General features: G+C 37.9%; 1 protein-coding gene across 9 annotated transcripts in view; it reads left to right on the top strand.

Annotated features, from left to right (window-relative positions):
- The window catches only part of RBMS3 (RNA binding motif single stranded interacting protein 3), a gene marked incomplete at its 3' end in the record, with an annotated part of 1,264,947 nt that overhangs the window by 746,013 nt on the left and 500,593 nt on the right, over positions 1–18,341 (top strand). The window lies entirely within an intron of this gene.

Consider the following 18,341-nt stretch of genomic DNA (forward strand, 5'->3'; position numbering starts at 1 on the left):
TAAGGTACAATGAGAAATCTCAGATCTAGATCAGGACCCTCACCTGACCGTGCTGACACACTGGGTTTTGAAATTCCAGCTTTCAAAACTTTGAGAAATAAAATTCTGTTACTTATGAACTACCTAGTCTATGGTATTTCATTATAGCATCCTGAATGGGCGAAGAGAGCATTTGTGTCTTTCAACTTCCATGGTGTTCAGCTTTTTACCTTCATTCATCTAGCTGTACTCTGTAATATCCCAATTAGTGGAATATTATAGTAGTATTCCCAAATCCCCTATGCACAAATTCAGGCTAAAAAGGTTCCAGTGTCTGGCCCTAGTCGGTTTGGCTCAGTGGATAGAGCGTTGGCTTGTGGACTGAATGGTCCCCGGTTCGATTCCGGTCAAGGGCACATGCCTGTGTTGCGGGCTTGATCCCCAGTGTGGGGTGTGCAGGAGGCAGCCTATCAATGATTCTCTCTCATCATTGATGTTTCTATTTCTCTCTCACTCTCCTTTCCTCTTTGAAATCAATAAAAATATATTTACTTAAAGAAAAGTTCCAGTTTCTGGATAGCATAGTATTTAAGAACTATATTTAAGTAGGACTATGTAACTGATTCAAATCCGAAATGTATGTTCAGATGAAAATTGTAGTAGACTATATATAAGGTCAGGAAGATCTTGATAGGGAACATTATTCCACTTAGAAAGTTTCAGGAGTTTATAATTGGTTTCATTCAGAAAAGTATTTGCAGAAGTACACAAAGAATTTTGAAGTATGGCCAGTGGAAACTGTCCACCCTTTATCAATACTCCATTGCCAGCAAAACAAATGTAAAATAATTACTTTATTCTATTTTATAAGGGAACAAATAAGAGACATACTAATACACAGGGAGACCACCCATTGGAAGTTAAGTTTATATAATGGACAAATTTGAAAGTCAGATATCTTTTTCCTAATTTTCTCTGTGTCTTCAATAAAGAAAAAAAATCTGTGAGATTAGGTAAGGATAAGCCCTGCATATATATATATATATATATATATATATATATATATATATATATTGATTGATTTCAGAGAGGAAGGGAGGGGGAAAGGTAGAAACATCAGTGATGCGAGAGAATCACTGATTGGCTATCTCCTGCACAGCCCCCTACTTGGGATCGAGCCTAAAATCCAAGTATGTACTCTGGGAATCAAACCATGACCTTCTGGTTCATAGGTCGACCACTGAGCAACACTGGCAGGGCAAGACCTATAGGTATTGATTGGTCAGTAGAACTAGCATGTTAGCTAAAACCATAATTTCCATTTTTATTCTGTTCATAACCAAGTCTCTATTTGACCTGCCAGGTATGACAAGTAGCTCAAAGAAAATGGAACACTTTGGGTCATGCCATTTTCAGTTTTCTAATAAGGAAAAAGCATGTTCAAAACACACATCTTTTTTTTTTTGTCATTGTCTGTGTTCTTGCACAGATTGTAGATTGTGTCCATAACGGAAACCAGTAGCCAAGAATAGACATGTCTATCTGTCTGTCTGTCTTTACAAATTGCTAACATACGACCTGAACTGGCCTTGCCAGAAGCCTTAGTACTGATAGAAATGAATGACTAGTGGAATCCAAATAAATGGAAGGAAACATGCCTTTACCTACAGCACAGCCAGCCTCAGAGTGAGTGGATGGTCCACATTGAAGAATATTGTAATAATATTCCAAAGAGTGCTTCTTGGCCAGTGGTGGGAGTGCGAGGTTCTCATGCTTCTGCATTCCACTGTGTAGTGTGGTCCACACTTCAGGAACTTTACTTTCCTCCCCTGAAATCAGAGTATAACACCAGTGGATGCTTTTTTCCACTGAATAAGAAATACCCCAGTGTAAAAAACAAAAACAACACCAAAAAAACCCTCTTAAATATGAATCTACTGATAGACCATAACTCATCTGAGTAAAAGTCATCACTGTGCTAGAAAGTTTTATGTTGTTATTCCCTTTTCTCATTTTATTTTTATCTTTATTATTACCTAGTCCTGCAAACCACAAGAACAAGCAATAAAATTAGTTTCATTTATTGTCGTTGAGAACTCTGGTGATATAACTTGACCAGTCCACATCAGTCCTCATTTCTGTTCTTTCTGATACTTAAAATGATCACTGTGAGCTATAAAATATGTTGTTCTTTGTTTGTTAAGAAGAACAGAGCTTACAATAAAATAAACAGGCATTCTATAAGAATTAGCATTAACACAGGCACTGTTTTCTCTCATACTTTAATAAAAATAAATATAGATCGCATTTTGGTGCATATCAAGTTCATCTTTCATTTGCTTTTTATCCTGCTATTATATGTGCTGAGAACTTGATGCTAACTTCACCTGCATGGACTGTTTCTCTAGTTGTGTTTCTTTCAAATTTAAAGGAGCAGTTGTCATTGGTTACATTTCATCTTTTAAAATATTTCCATAATAATATTTAGCTTTTATATTATTGTTGAATTTACATGAATTCTAATTAGTCATGTATCATTTAACTATGACGATATGTTCTGAGAAATGTTTCGGGTGATATTGTCCTTTGCAAACATCACAACATGCACTTACACAAAACTAGGTGGTATAGCCTAGTTACACGCTTCGGCTATATGTTATATCCTATTGCTTCTAGATTGCAACCTGTGCAGTATGTTACTGTACTGAATATTGTAGACAGTTGTAACACAATGCTAAATATCTATATATCTAAACATATCTAAACCTAGAAAAGGTACAATAGAAATGCTATGGGAAAGATACAAATGGTACATCTGCATGGGGTACTGACTGTGGACAGAGCTTCTGGACTGGGTGAGTTGCTCTGGGTAAGTCAGTGAGTGACCGTGAGTGGATGTGAAGGCCTAGGGCATTACTATACTCTACTGTACACTTTATAAACTCTGAACACGTGGCTACCTACATTTATTTTAAAATGTTTTTCTTTCTTCAATAATAAATTAAACTTAGATTATTATAACATTTTTACTTTATAAACTTTTTATAAAGTTTTGGTAGCTAGCTGTACAGAAACATTTTCTTTCTTTATATCCTTACTAGAGGCCCGATGCACGAAATTCGTGCAAGAGTAGGCCTTCCTTTCCCCAGCTGCCGGCACAGGCTTCCCTCTGGCACCTGGGACCCAGGCTTCCCTCGCAGCCCTGGCTTCATCCAGAAGGTCATCTGGTCTAATTAGCATATTATGCTTTTATTATTATAGATTCTATAAGCTTATGTGTTTTGTTTTTACTTTTTGTTAGAAACTAAGACACAAACAAATTAGACACGTGGTCAGGATCACTGCCTTCCACCTCCACATTGTGACCCACTGCAAGGTCTTCAGGGGCAATCCAACGCTTGGAGCTGTCCTCTCCTACAGCATCAATGCCTTCTTCTTGAGGAGGTGTCACTGTTTTCAGAAATATGTACATAGTGGTTTGCCTCATTTCTTTCATCCATCCCAGATTTGCGTGTAAGCAGATAATGCACACAGTAGTCCTTGTTTCTGTTCTTTCTGCTACTTATTTTTTAAGAAGTCCTCCTTAATACTGAAAACACTTTGGTATCGGGGTCCAGGTTTTCAAACTTTGTGAAGAAGCTTGTTGAGGTCTGCAAAAGCTTCTGCTAACCCCTTCCCTGTGCATTTTCTTAAGGATTCTTCTTTTCTCTTCTCCTGTAGTCACCTTCTCTCTTGCCTCTTCTTCAGCTATGTGTTCCTGTTCCAGTTCCAACAACTCCTCACTAGTCAATTCCTCAGGAACCACCTCGAAGGGCTCCTCAATGTCCTCCCCATCCACACCCAGGTTAAAGGTCTTTGCCATGTCAAACACAGCCTTGTTGATTTTTGCAACCTTGGCGCTATATTACACAGGCTTCAGCATCACTAGGCAATAGGAATTTTTCAGCTTCATTATAATTTTATGGGACCACTATTGTATATGTTGCCCATCGCTGACCAAAACATAGCTATGCAGGAGCGACTGTATACGTTTGATTTTAGAAGTGTTGTAGCATGGGTTAAATTTGTGTTGGTTATCTGAAAATTAGAAGCCTTTGGACTTTCTTTGGTATAATATAACTTTTCTTTAGTTAGCTCCATCCTTCAACTCCAAATTCTGGACAGAAATTCTTAAAATCGGCAGCTTCAGGAAATCTATCTATGGAAAAGAAATATCCTATATAATAAAAGAGAAACATGTAAATTGATGGTACTTCCACTATGCTTACCAGCCAATCAGGAGTGAGTATGCAAATTAACCTGACAAAGATGGAAAGTTAATTTGCATACACAGGCACTGGGTGGAGAGCAGAGTGGGAGAGCTGGCGGCTTGGAGGACTTGGCAGAGCGGGAGGCTGTGAGACAGAGAAAGAGCAGGAAGGGAAAACCAAGAGCGCAGGGAGCACCAGGAATGCTGGGAATTGTAGTTCTGGTGGCAGACGGATCTCCTAGACACTAGAGTAAAGTGAGCCTGGAGCAAGTTACTGTTGCCGTGGGGGATGGAGGGAAAGCAAAGGTGAGAGACATAAGTAAAATCAGTGTGTCTAGGAAAAATTAAAGGGAAGATATCCTAAAACTTCCAGGAAATCTCCACCAATGGAGCGAAGAAAAAAAAGAAGCCTCTATAATTTTGTGAGCAACAAACCAAACTGGGTTGGGGTCTCAGACAATTCGCTCATATGATTGCAAAGACTGACAGAAACTCCCGGATTGGAGAGGGATCCCCTGAGGGCTCCCAGATTGGAGAGGGTGCAGGTCGGGCTGAGGGACCCACACCCGGGCACGAATCTCCATGCACTGGGCCCCTAGTTTTACTATAAGGAACTATAATTCTAGGCTGCTTTGCTACACTATTATCCATGTTGGTAAATTTGAAAAATTTGATTATTACCCATTATCAGCCAAAGTTTTGTGTTCTGTATGATGTTGGTTACAAGCAGAAGGGTGTTATGTGTTTTATATTATACATGTAAGTTAATATGAAAAGCTAGCTTATTAAAATGTTTAACTCCACATACTGTTATTTCCTCAATTAAGGAATACTTATAAAAACTACCGATATGATTTCAAGGACACAGCTTTTATCACTGTTCCAGTAGTTCTTGTTCCTATATAGGTGCTTTTATATAAAAGGACTGTATATAAAAGTCCTTTTAGGTAAGGGCATGGACATTTAGTAGTTAGTGTGTTATTTAACTGATAAGCTTTTCCCATTTATCAGAAGAATAAGATATAGTTGGTAATTTTTGTTTTTGTGATGACTGCTGTCATAGCTTAGCTTCTTAGGTTTGGTCTCTGTTTTGACTTTGCTTAAGATGTGATCAGATGATTGGTGTTACTGGTCTTCCCTCAAAGAGTTTAAAGTGGGCCCTGAGTGTTTGTACCGCAAGGAATGATGACATAATTATACTTTCTTTTCAAGGAGCTCTCTGTGGGCTAATGAACAGAGAGGGTCTCTGAGTCCCATCTTTCTTTAAGAAATTCTGATGTGCCCTGTGCTGTTTCTCCGTTAGATCATGGGGATTTATTAAATCAGTCTGTCTGCCCACACACTCCTCTGGTCCTAGCAGCCTAGCCGCGAAGACAGAGCCACCAAGAAATGGTTATTCTGTTTTCCGTGGGTGTGCCTAGCTGCTTCTTTACTACTCATGCATTTAAACCCTCTCCTTTCTGTATGTCCTCTAGGATGTTAGGCCTTTGAATAGCAAGCATGTCACCGGTGGCCACATCCATTTTGTGCTGCAATGGGGGCCTGGAGCTATCTCTTCCCTCTTGTGTGAGCTGATTGCTAACTTCTCAGAAATGTCCTAAGCCAGATGTTGAACTGTTAGTAGGTTAAAGTAGAAGTATTTACATGTCAAAAATCAGCAAAGCTATACATTGAGGTGTTGTTTTGTTTTATTTTGTAATTTCTGAGATCTGGAATACCAACACAGTGCTTATTCTGAGTCAGTTTTCTCTTTGGATCCCCATTCCAGCCAATTAACCTTCTACGAGTACAGCAGTCACTGACGCATCTTTGGGGTGTGGGTGGGGAAGAGGATAGCGACTATTGGAAAACTCTTGCGGATTATAGTTTAGATTTCTGTTTGTCAGGTTACACATGGTACTCTAAACTGAAGCAAACCCAAACCAAACCAAGTCATTCTCTGCAATATTGGAAATGTATAGTAAGTACTTTGAACTGTATAAACGTATGATTATTTCATTTTTATATAATAAACTATTTGCTAGTTACCCTAGGACACATATCATACAACTTGTTAGAAATTAGGGCAATAATTAAGCTGAAATAACAGTTGAAGCTATTGTTTATCCACAAAATCTCCTTTCAGGGCAGCAACTTTTATTTTTTATTTTATTTATTTTTTTAAATATATATATATATATATATATATATATATATATATATATGTATGTATGTGTATATATATGTGTATATGTATATATTTAGTTTCTATATGTAGCATTTTGTATTTGCCAAATTCTTTTTTAAAATTTCTTTATTGATTAAGGTATTACGTATGTGTCCTTATTCCCCCAATACCCCCCACCTCCTATTGATTTCAGAGAGGAAGGGAGAGGGAGAGAGAGATAGAAACATCAATGATGAGAGGGAATCATTGATTGGCTGCCTCCCGCATGCCCCCTACTGGAGATGGAGCCTGCAACGCCAGGTATGTGCCCTTGACCAGAATCGAAACTGATACCCTTTGGTCTGCAGGCCAACGCTCTATCCACTGAACCAAACCAGCTAGGACAATTTTTAAAAACCTAATTATTTTTAGTGTTAGAAGCTATGAAATTGGTCTAGTTTATTTTCCGTATATAAAAGTCCTTTTAAGTAAGGCCATGGACATTTAGTAGATAGTGTGTTATTTAACTGATAAACTTTTCCCACTTATCAGAAGAATAAGATATAGTTGGCAATGATAAGTCTTACTTGACTAAGTACTTGTACAACTTATAATTTCCCTGAGTTTATATATTCTAAGAATAATTTCCTTGTGAAAGTTTATGTGTGTGAGTTTTTTAATTCTTCTGAGGATCTTGTCATCAGATTATCTGGAGATAATTAGTGGCAGTAGTTAAAATAGTACTAACTGAGCCTAATGTCTCATTGAAGAATTACATTTTTTTATTTATAATCTAGAGAAATTGTTTGACAAACATGAAGGGGCATTTTACTTTGTATTGTAAGATTTCATTTAATACAGGTAACTGGAGTTTGCTAGATCATTCAATGGACCAACCAATATACCTCTTACTCAAAAGAACATTGTCATGATAACAAGGAGTATTATATAATGCTTTAGGATTTATAGAACAATAACTAACAACTATAGATTGCTTATTGTGTTCCAGATTTTATTCTCAGTGCTTTACACATAATCACTTATTTGAAATGTTTAACAATTTTCTAAGGTAGTTATTATCCTCAGTTTTACAGATGAGGAAACTGAAGCAATAGATATGAGATAATTTGCCCAGGGTTGCACAGACAATAAGTGGGAAAGCAGGATTTGAACCTGGGTGGTGTGGCTTCAACATCTATGCTCTTAGTTCCAATAACAATAACACTTCCTTCTTCTCCTTGAGCCTTTGGAGGGTCTACTGATCAAGGGCAAATACTATACTCTTTATTTGCAAGTCTCAGAAGCCTCAATCACTAATTTTATAAGAACACAAGTAACTTGGAGAAGGAAGAGCAGAATTGTCTTATCATTGGGGATAAATCATTCTCTTGATTATGGAAAATTTCACTGGGCAAAAAGAATCTCCAGTAATCACAGTACAGAGAAGATACATCAAAAACTGGATAGATCCATATTGTTTTGGAGATTCTGTAAGGTACAAGATGGATTGACTTAAAATATACTGAAAAGGGAGTCCTTATAGAGGTTTATAATTATGAGAAATATAATTTTGAATGTATAAATATTGCATGAGCTTCTTATTTAAAAATGGTAGTAAATTGAAAACAATATAAAATGCCCAATAGTCATTTTATTGCCTGATCCTTTTTTCTTAAACCCTGGGCATTAATTTATTCACATAGTTATAATCTCATGGCCCAAACTACAATAAATGTTGAAAATATATTCACAGAAAATTATCTGTGCAAGTGCTCCTTCCAATGTTTATAATGAAGCAATTACTTTGCATGTATTAATTGCTGTCACATTTTAATCTCTGCTGTAACATTGTTTTTTTTTTAAATTATTGTCCTTTGTGCTCTAATATTTCATATTTAGAACTTCCAAAGCATAGGTTTGGCCCACATTTAATTTTGCTGCATCAATAAAAAAATGAATGAATTGGCTAATAAAGCATCAAACTATTTTATGTCATGGAATATAGGTTGTTGTTTATGAATATTCTCAACTGACCCAGTAGTTCACTGTAAGAAAGCATTTTTCTTTTTTGCCTTCATTCAGTGGAGAGAGAAATAAGTTGGTAGAATAACGTTCTACATGGTGGGGGGGCGGGGAGAGAAAGGTGCTCTTCTTTTGGGTTGTGCAGGTAGATGCACATCCCAAAATAGATGCACATCATAAAGTAGATGATGTCATATTGAAAATGCAGGGCTTCCTACTCAGGAAGGAAGCTTGTCTGCCTAAAACAGTGACATTTATTCTTTACCAGCAGTTTATCTCAATTGCTCTCTTTTCTTGGTATTTAGTGATTTTTACACTACAGATGAAATCGTTGTTACTGGCTGAAAACAAATAAAATCCATCCTGTTTCTTCCACAGATTAGAGTTTATTTCCTGGAAATCTCTTTTAATAATGTCCACTTTGGGTCTGGGGAGGTATCAATTGAAAGAGAGATTTGACATGATAAAAATCTAGACCCATTCATGAGGGAAAAAAACACTTAAATAGTAACTCTATTGAAAGGAGATCAGTTGCCTTAAAAAAAATCTTTAAATAGCAGCCTCGTCATTGTGACCTTTATTTTGCTTAGCACATTTAGATGCTGTAGATGTGTTGTATGGTGTGGCGAGATGGTTCCTTGTAGTTGTATGAATGACCTACATCCGCACCGTACAGTAGAACTTTCAATAACGATGGAAATGTTCTATGCCTGCCTGTCCAACATAGCATTACTAGTCATGTGTTTTTGAATATGTGACTAGTGCGACTAAGGAACTTCATTTTTTATTTTAATTCATTTGACTTAATTATATTTAAATTTAAGTAGTCATCATCACTAGCGGCTACTGTATCAGACGGCACATATCTAGAGTAAAATGTAGAATTAACTGGAGTGAAGACTGCTTAACTTCAGGTCCTGGATATGGTGCAGAGTAGTTGAACAACCTTAGAAAATCATTTAACCTTCCTGAGTCTCCATATCTAGTATTCTCAATTTCTATATGGGGATAATAATAGTACCTACCTCCCAAAGTTCTGAGATCATTAAATAAATTGATTAGTATAAAACTCCTTGAACTGTGCCTAACATACAATACATGCTCAGCAATCATGAGCCATTGCTATTCGTATTAATTATTTTATAATATTTTATAGATTTTTAATGATATAGGAACTGAAAGGGAGATGGAAATGAAATAGGTCTAAAATAACAGATAAAGCCATAAAATGGGATAGAATTTTAGGTGATCCTAGAGGAATGACCAAGATTTAAATAAAAAAAAAGTAATTTATAAATTGGGTGACCGTATATTCTAATTTGCTTTGGAAAATCTCAAGTCGTACCTTGTATCCTGGTTTAATTATTATGTCCCTCTTTTGTTCTAAAAAGTGTTTGTAAGATAAATCTTCTAGCCACCCTAGAATAAGATATAGAAACGGAGCCCAGGCATTCCAGGTGGAAGGAAGAAAGGAAAATAAGGTATGGATGCAAATGTGACTATGATGTGGCCAGAAAGATGAATGAGCACTGGGAAAGGAAAGAAAACAGAGTTAGATATGAGCTAGAGAGACATAATGAAGGTAGGATGAAAGCTCAGGCAAGGAAATTAAATTTCATTTTAATGCTATTTATGCGATTATTGCATTGCTCCTCAGTCAACACAGATTCACTTTCATAAAAACTTTTTGATGTGATTGGACAAAATGGTTCAGTGGACCAAAAAAAGCCTTATAATGTTTGATGCTTTGATTGGCCATCCATTATTCACTGTAATTTTACAAAATTCATGCAAGGGGTTCGGCCCTTTCAGTTCCAGCGACGTCCAGAAGGTCATCCAGACAGTCGTTCAGCTGTTCGGCTATCTGGTCTAATTAGCATATTACGCTTTTATTATTATAGATGGTTTGAAAAAAAATCATTTACTTAGATCGCCCATTAGCTACAAGTAACCAAATCAGTAATATGATTGGTTAACAGGAAAATTAGTCCTTTGAGAGGAATTATAGCTCATTAGATCCGTTTTCAAGAATGAAGGGGGAGACTTGGAATGTGTACATTTAGTTGCAATAAATACTATGTCAACATATCTTATGGCAGTGTTCTGTAGGCTGCATCTATCTGTCTTCATTCATTTCAGGCCAGCGTGCATGACAAAGGGAAGGGAATTCATTGTCGGCATGATTAGTGATTGTAATTGTAGGGAAATAAACAGTATATTGGATTGTGAAACATAGAAGATTATAACACAAGTAGGAAGAGAGTCAAAGATAGAGATAATGAGGGGAAAACGAAAATAAAAATTTAAGTAAACATGTAAGGTACAAGAATGGGACTCACATATAATTGTTTTACTCTTCACAAGATCTCCTTTTTATTTCTAATTGCATTCTGAATTGAGATGCTGACCATTGGTGAGCCCAGAGATCTCCAACAGTTCATGGTGACCTATTATAGATTGTCACTCTTTTCCCAGTTATTCTAGACCAGTGGTCGGCAAACTCATTAGTCAACAGAGCCAAATATCAACAGTACAACGATTGAAATTTCTTTTGAGAGCCAAATTTTTTAAACTTAAACTTCTTCTAACGCCACTTCTTCAAAATAGACTCGCCCAGGCTGTGGTATTTTGTGGAAGAGCCACACTCAAGGGGCCAAAGAGCCGCATGTGGCTCGCGAGCCGCAGTTTGCCGACCACGGTTCTAGACCATTGTAAATCAGTCATTTGAGTGGGTCTCTAAAGTATTCCTGGGTGTGTGTGTATTGGGGGGGAGGGGGGGAATAGGAGTCTTAAACAGGGATTATAGTAACTTTTGGTATTTCTGGAGAATTCTATTACTGTTACAGTATAGCAGACATGGTACTCTCCACCTAGGGAACCAATCATGGCTCTTTTTTTTTTTTGCAGGAGCAACCAATAATTATCAATATTAGAATCATGAACTGTTTGGGTTATTTTCAAAGTTTAAACTAATGCCACAAGCACCTCATATTTTGAAGTGTTTTAATTTTGTTTTTCATTAGAGATCAAGAATTGGCCAAATGGACAAGGGTTAGGCAAAGACAGGATGTCACTGGCATTTGGAAAATTGAGCAATCTTTATAAAAGGCTGTTGGCATCAATTATAACAGCCACTCTTCTCTAGCTTGCAAATTTATTAACGAAATTGGTTTATAGATGCTTACAATAATTTATTTGTGTCTTCAAGTACATGTATTTAAAAATGTCATTTAATATCTAAACCTCTGAATGGAATTCAATGACTTTAGATTAAGCCTATTTGTAAATAGTACAGAGTAATGTGTAATTATGCAATCTACTGAGGTTTCCCAAACCTAATATTTAGAGCAAGAGTGAATCTCATCCTAACAGAATTTTAATAAAACTCCGGTAGTGACTTGTAAATACCTTGAAACTAATTAGCCATTCCCTCCACAGTGATTGTTTCATCACTGCTTAGTTATTGCAATTTGGTTCTTGATGAAAATGGCAAAGCACAGTTCTAATGACATAGTTTCATCTCAAGAACAGTGGCTCCCATCTTAAAAAAAAAAAAAAATGGTTGACTCTTTTAGTTTCTCCTTAAAGGTAAATTATTCCAACTAGGACTTAAAGAGCAAATGTTTATTTTAAGGATCTGCCTCATGATGATGATGATGATGCAATTAATAGGAACAAAACATATTTATTGAGTACTGACTCTGTGTCAGGCACTGTGCTAAATATTTTATATGTCATTTATATAGTAAAAACCTTACAACAGTCCTATGAGGTGAGATCATCATAATCTCTTTGTCTTCTGACTAGAGCTTTAAATGCCTAGTTAGTGGCAAAGCAGGATTCTCAGCAGGCAATCTGGAGCTCTCAAGCACCATATTACCACTGTTGACAGTAGCTATTACCTAGACCAGTTGGCGGAGAATGTGCAAATGATTGCCTTTTGTGCAGAATTTTGTCCTTTATTGCTCATTTCCATATCAGAGCTGTGGGGCAGGTTTTTACCAAACTCTGTTATAAAAGGCGTAATTGAAACAATTGTTTTCTATAGTCATATTCTACATAATGGAGAGGCAATTGCCTAGTATGAAATTGCAAAGCGGTAATGTATGTGGTTCATGAAACTCTGGCTAAAATTGCATGGCTTGCCTTAGATATTAATTTAGCTGCATTTGTTATTGCCTGCATGCACAATATTCATATTCACCCTCATTTGAGGCTATTATAAACACTCCAGTGATTGCCACAGTTTTCGCCATGTCTCCTCTTTCATGTCGTGCTGTTACTAGGGGAGAGGTCTACAGAAGCAAGGTTATATGGAAATTACACTGTCTGGGAGAGGAATCCAATAGCCTGCAACAGCATTATCCACCGAGCAATGGATTACATGTGTACATGCAGACTAAATAATGTATGATTTAAGACAGGAATGTGGTTTATGTTCATTTTTGGATAGTGAAAGAGTTGGCATGCCAGTCCCAGGAGAGACTTTATCCAGGGCTTTACCCTTGAATGGCTAAAAGAGTACAAATTCTATTGCACTGATGAGGAATAAAAACAAATTGGGGAGCCCATCAGCAAAGCAGACTGCTGCATGATGGAGCCCAAGGCTACTCCAAAACCACCAGACCAACTGCTTCAGGATCCTGCCAGCAACCAGATGCCAGGAATAGAATTGACTGCAGTTTGGCATCAAGGCTCTGTGATTCCCAGCCAAGGGGAATTGCATGCAAAAAATATTTAAAATTCTCTTTGTAAAAGAGTTATGTTTCCAGTCAGAGGGAGAAGTATGTTTCAGACCTATTCTGCTTGGAAATGATAGGTGGCACATCGCCATTTTAGTTGCAGAGGGTGGAGGCCTGGGGAGGTGATGCTGTGTGTACTTAGGGGTAAGAAATTGAATGTTGTTAGGTAATGGGGTGTTTCAATGAAATCATTTTTAGGCTGTTGGTTAGTATCATTAATCAAGGGGGGGGTACCATATTGGTCCTACAAAGAGAGTGGCTGGATCTGTTTAAAGCTGTGATTCTCAACCAGAGGCAATATCACTCCCTTAGGGAGCATTTGGCAATATCTGGAGACATTTTTAGTTGCCACATCAGGAGGAGTGGATAGAACAACTAGCATCTAGTGGTAGAAGACAGGGGTTTTGTTAAACATTCTACAATGCACAGGACAGCCACCTACAGCAAAGAATTGTTCTTTCCAAAATGTCAGTAATGCCAAGGTTGAGAACCCTGATTTAAAATTACCTGGCCAGTGCATAAATATCACAGCCCTGCCTTTAGACAATGGTTCTAATGTAGTTTGACATTGTATAAAATGTGATTTTTAATGATTTACTTTACTCCATTGATGTGTGAACAACATTTATTGAATGTACCAAATGCTTTCTGTTAAAACAAGCAAAAACACCCTCTCCAGGTTGCATCCAAAATAGCGAGGCGGGGGTTGGGGAGAGGGGGGGCCATGAACCTCCCTCCAGACCTACACACACACACACCACACATTTTACAAGAATGTAGGAGGACCCGCTTGATTCACTTTTCAAACTTGAAAAATGAGGCATATTAACAAAGCACACTAAATGAATCAGCTGTTTAGGATGATCTACAAGCCAGTTCATTTTCCTGTTATTAAATAACAAACCATGAATCTTGACAAATGAACCCCACTAGTTTGACATTATTTGGAAAACTCATAACATGCTTGCTTCTGTTGGGCACTTCCCCTTTGAAATTAAATTTTGAGATTGGCTTTATTTAAATTCTGGTAGAGGGAAAGAGCTTGTTAACCTTCATTTTGACTGCATGCTGTTTAGCATCATCATTCTTTTCTTCCCCCTTATCCTTGGCTCACCAGAGCTTCTGCCAGAGTCTCGCTGTCCGGGACTCACTGCAAGGAAGCCGGCTGTGTTTGTTGGAGCCTCTGTCTTGAAGAGGTGAAGTTCCTGGTGTTGTGGGGACTGCATGGCTTCTGGAGTCAGACTCCCTCCGTTCAGACTGGGGCTCCAGCCTTGTGACTTTGCAAAAGTCATTTGCCCTTTCTGTGCCTCTGTTTTCTCATTTATAAAATGAGCTTAATATTATTTGCCTCATTAGGCTGTTATAAAGACAACATATAAAATGATTAGCAAGACCCTGCCGGGTAGCTCAGTTGGTCAGAACGTCATCCCTATAGGCTAAGGTTGTGGGTTCAATCCTCCATCAGGGCACATGTATGAATCAACCAATGAATGTGTAAATAGGTGGAGCAACAAATCCATGTTTCTCTCTTTCTTTCCCTTCCTGTCTCTCTAGAATCAATAAAAAATGCTTAGCAAGCACACATTAAGTGTTACCTATGGTTATTAGAATCTTTATCTTAAGAATAACATCTTCAAAATGGATGCCAAGTCATTTTACTTAATTGACTAAGGATGATACAGGTACTAATCCGCTGATTTAGCAGTCCCAACACGTGAGTAAGAAGGCTTCAGCCCACATCCCATAATCCCTAACAGCCCCTCCCAGCAATGCCACCATGAATAAACATCTCAGAAAAGCATGCCCGCTTGCCAAGCATATGCGGCTTCTGCTTCCCGAGAAGTCTATCTCCCCCTCAATCCGAGTGCCATCCCAAGCCCTTCTTTGGAAAATCTGCCATTTCTACTAGTTTTAACCAACTGACACTGCAAATTCAGAGCAACCCCTTGCCTTGTAGCAGCTCAGTTTTACAGTGTTCAGCAACCTCAGACCTTAAGTCCTCACCACCCCTCAATAGGATTTACAAAGTGTGACTTTGGGCAATATCACAAAGACAGTTTCATCTGAAGGAAAATATTTTTTACTACCGTTTTAAAATTTCTTCCTCGGTGCTTGAAAAAGCTAATCAATGATAGAATTCCAAGTTCCATTTAAAGATGAAGAATTGAGAATCAGTCACGTTTAACCACTTTTAATCAGGAAAGTAGCTGCTGTGACCCATTAACCCCTAAAGATTATTGATGCTCCCTTTTTTTAAAGAGGCTGTAGGTTAGTCATTTGTCTTTGGCAGCCAGAGCATACAAAACCTCTTGCTTTTCACAAATTAATTCATTTCAGCCTGTGCATTTGTCAGACATTCCCGGAACCTTCAGCCAATGTTTTGTTGATTAAAAGATGTGTGTTTTGAAAATGGATGGAGAGGAAGGAATTTATAATTCTCACAACCAGAGAGTGATTTATAATGCAGACCGCTACCTGAATCATTCAGTGCATCATCAACATATGAATGAAATATTAAGAATTAGCAGGAGTGTCAGCACTGGGTCTTAAAATCTATGGATCAATTGGTTCAGTTACACTGAGAAAGTCTATCCCTTTCAGCAGAATTTCTGGAACTCACAAACAAGATTATGACAGAGAAAAACACCTTTGTATAGTTTCTTCAAAGGGCTTTTGAAATACATCCTTTTCCCACAACAATCAGGTGCTTCCACTCCTATTTATAAATTACTTACCTTGTTTCCATGCACACAAGTTCCCTCTACTCATTCCAGCTTTGATTTGCTTTTGACTGTTTGTTTAACTCCCCGCTCCCACCCCCAGTGAATACATTGGGCCCTTTGCAGGGCACAGTTATTGTTTTAGCCACCATGCAATTTACTAAATGGTGCCCCAGTTGTGTAAAATGCTCGCAAAGATCCCTGAGGGAAAACAAAAGAATTAAATCAACACATATTGATCATCCTATAGTTGGTGCTTTCTTGTATCAATCAAGGGCTCAGTCTGAACTGGTCCATCTGATCTGAAATACATAGAGCTGGAGACATTTTTCTGGCTCTCTGGTGGTTTAAAAGGCTAGGCAGTCGGAACAACTACTTTTAAACAAAGCCTCATTTTAAAAGAAGCCTGAGTACAGAATGGAATTCAAAGAATTTAGAGGGAGGGGAGGGGAGAGTGGCTAAAGAAACACAGCAAAAAAAAAAAAAAAAAAAAAAAACACCACAAAAAACAAACCCTGGGAAATTTAAGAGAAGAAAGCACATTGGAAATAAAAGATAAATGTCATCTGTCCTCTTGCAATACACAGAGACAAGGATGCTACTTCAGCCAGGATGTATTGAACACCTACTAAGTGCAGGGCTTGTAAAGAGGTAGAGTTAAGTATTATGGATGTCCCAGGAGCAAAACACAATTCTTAGCTTTAGCTCAAGAAGGTATAGTTTTTTATGCAAGCCAAGAATCTTTATGCAGATATTAGATTCCAAAAGGCAATGAATATATGCCATTTTATTCAAATATTGGGGACAGAAACTATTCTGTGTAATTCATTTTAAAATTCAACATTAAAAATGTTGGTAACTCACACCAAAGAAATGGTTGAGAAAAATGTTTATTTCAAAGAAGCGAGTTGGGGGCTCTGGGGTTTGCTCCTGTCATTCCAGCCCTGTCACCTCCCCCCCCCCCTTTTTTTTAATATATTTTATTGATTTTTTATAGAGAGGAAGCGAGAGGGATAGAGAGTTAGAAACATCGATGAGAGAGGGACATCGATCAGCTGCCTCCTGCACACCTCCCACTGGGGATGTGCCCGCAACCAAGGTACATGCCCTTGACCGGAATCAAACCCGGGACCCTTCAGTCCGCAGGCGGACGCTCTATCCACTGAGCCAAACCGGTTAGGGCACACCTCCCCATTTTTTAAACTAACTGCCTAATACTCCCTTGACCACTTTGTGCTTGCATTTGACATTGGACTATTCTGTCTTTTTCTTCCCCAAACCCCCAGTTAATAACAGGGAAGCCTGAGGTGAGGGAGCTTGAAGTCCTTTATATAGGAGGTGGTTCAGACCCTGGCCTAGGGAAAAAGTAGGAACTCAGAGGAAAGGATGATTCTAGAAACCTCTCAGAGATTTTAGTAGCTGACTGTATTTTGAGATTTAGGATTAGGGAACAGATGAAGTTAACATCAAACTTCTAGCATGGAGGCTGGAAGAATGACAGCAACATGGAAAAATGGGGTAATTGTGATGGGTGGCTGGTGTGGAAAGATGGGAGATGAGAGTAGATATTAGGAGTTGCATTTTGACAAACTGCATCGAAGAGGCATGTCTTAAAGTCATTGGAAATATGGACTGGGGCAAATAGGAAATCCTGGAAATACGTGTTAAACAGACTGTAACAGCAGGAAACAAGGCTGGATACTGCTAAAATGTGCCCTCTGGTAGGTATTAAAGGCTGTGTTTATTCCATTTTTATTGTACATCATGTAGCCTAAGTATTTATTAAGCACCTACTTGCTATTTGATAAGTACATACCTCCCACCCCTGATAAAATAGCTAATGTGTCTTCAGGTTAAAACTCAGCCAGAAATGTCCCCACTGGAATCTGATGAATGTGTTTATTGTGCCTGTAGGTGGCATTCTGAGTTATGGTTGAAGATATCTGGGATAGTTATATAGACTAATATCACTGGCAATACAGAGACAAATGACAAATATTACCATTATACATTTTTTTATTGTTAACATTTATTGTGCACTTACTAATTTCCAGGAACCATTTTGTTTGCCTTAGCTCACTGAGTTTTGGTAAAAACCCCATGACATGGGGGAGTACTATTTGTATCCTCCTCACATGAATGAGAATGTTGAGTCTCAGAGAGGTTAAGGCACCATGCAAAGGTCACAGAGACCATAAGAGATGCAGCAGGGACTCCAATCCAGGCAGTCAGTGCAATTTTAGCATTCTGATGATATGCCTGTATGAAAAAGAAATAAAGTATAATGAGTAATATATCTACTTATTTTGGAATGTATAATTAAAAAGACCCTCATATTGTATACCCTAAGTTGCTGGAGGTCATTTTATCATTTCCATTTTCTCAGAAATAGTCTGACAGGTTAACAAAGGAGTTATCCACTGGGGGAGATTTTACTCCCAGGGGACATTCATGAGTGTGTGAAGACATTTTTGGTTGCCACA

Source organism: Plecotus auritus, assembly GCF_963455305.1.
Source record: "Plecotus auritus genome assembly, chromosome: 6".
In the NCBI taxonomy this organism is placed as follows: Eukaryota; Metazoa; Chordata; class Mammalia; order Chiroptera; family Vespertilionidae; genus Plecotus; species Plecotus auritus.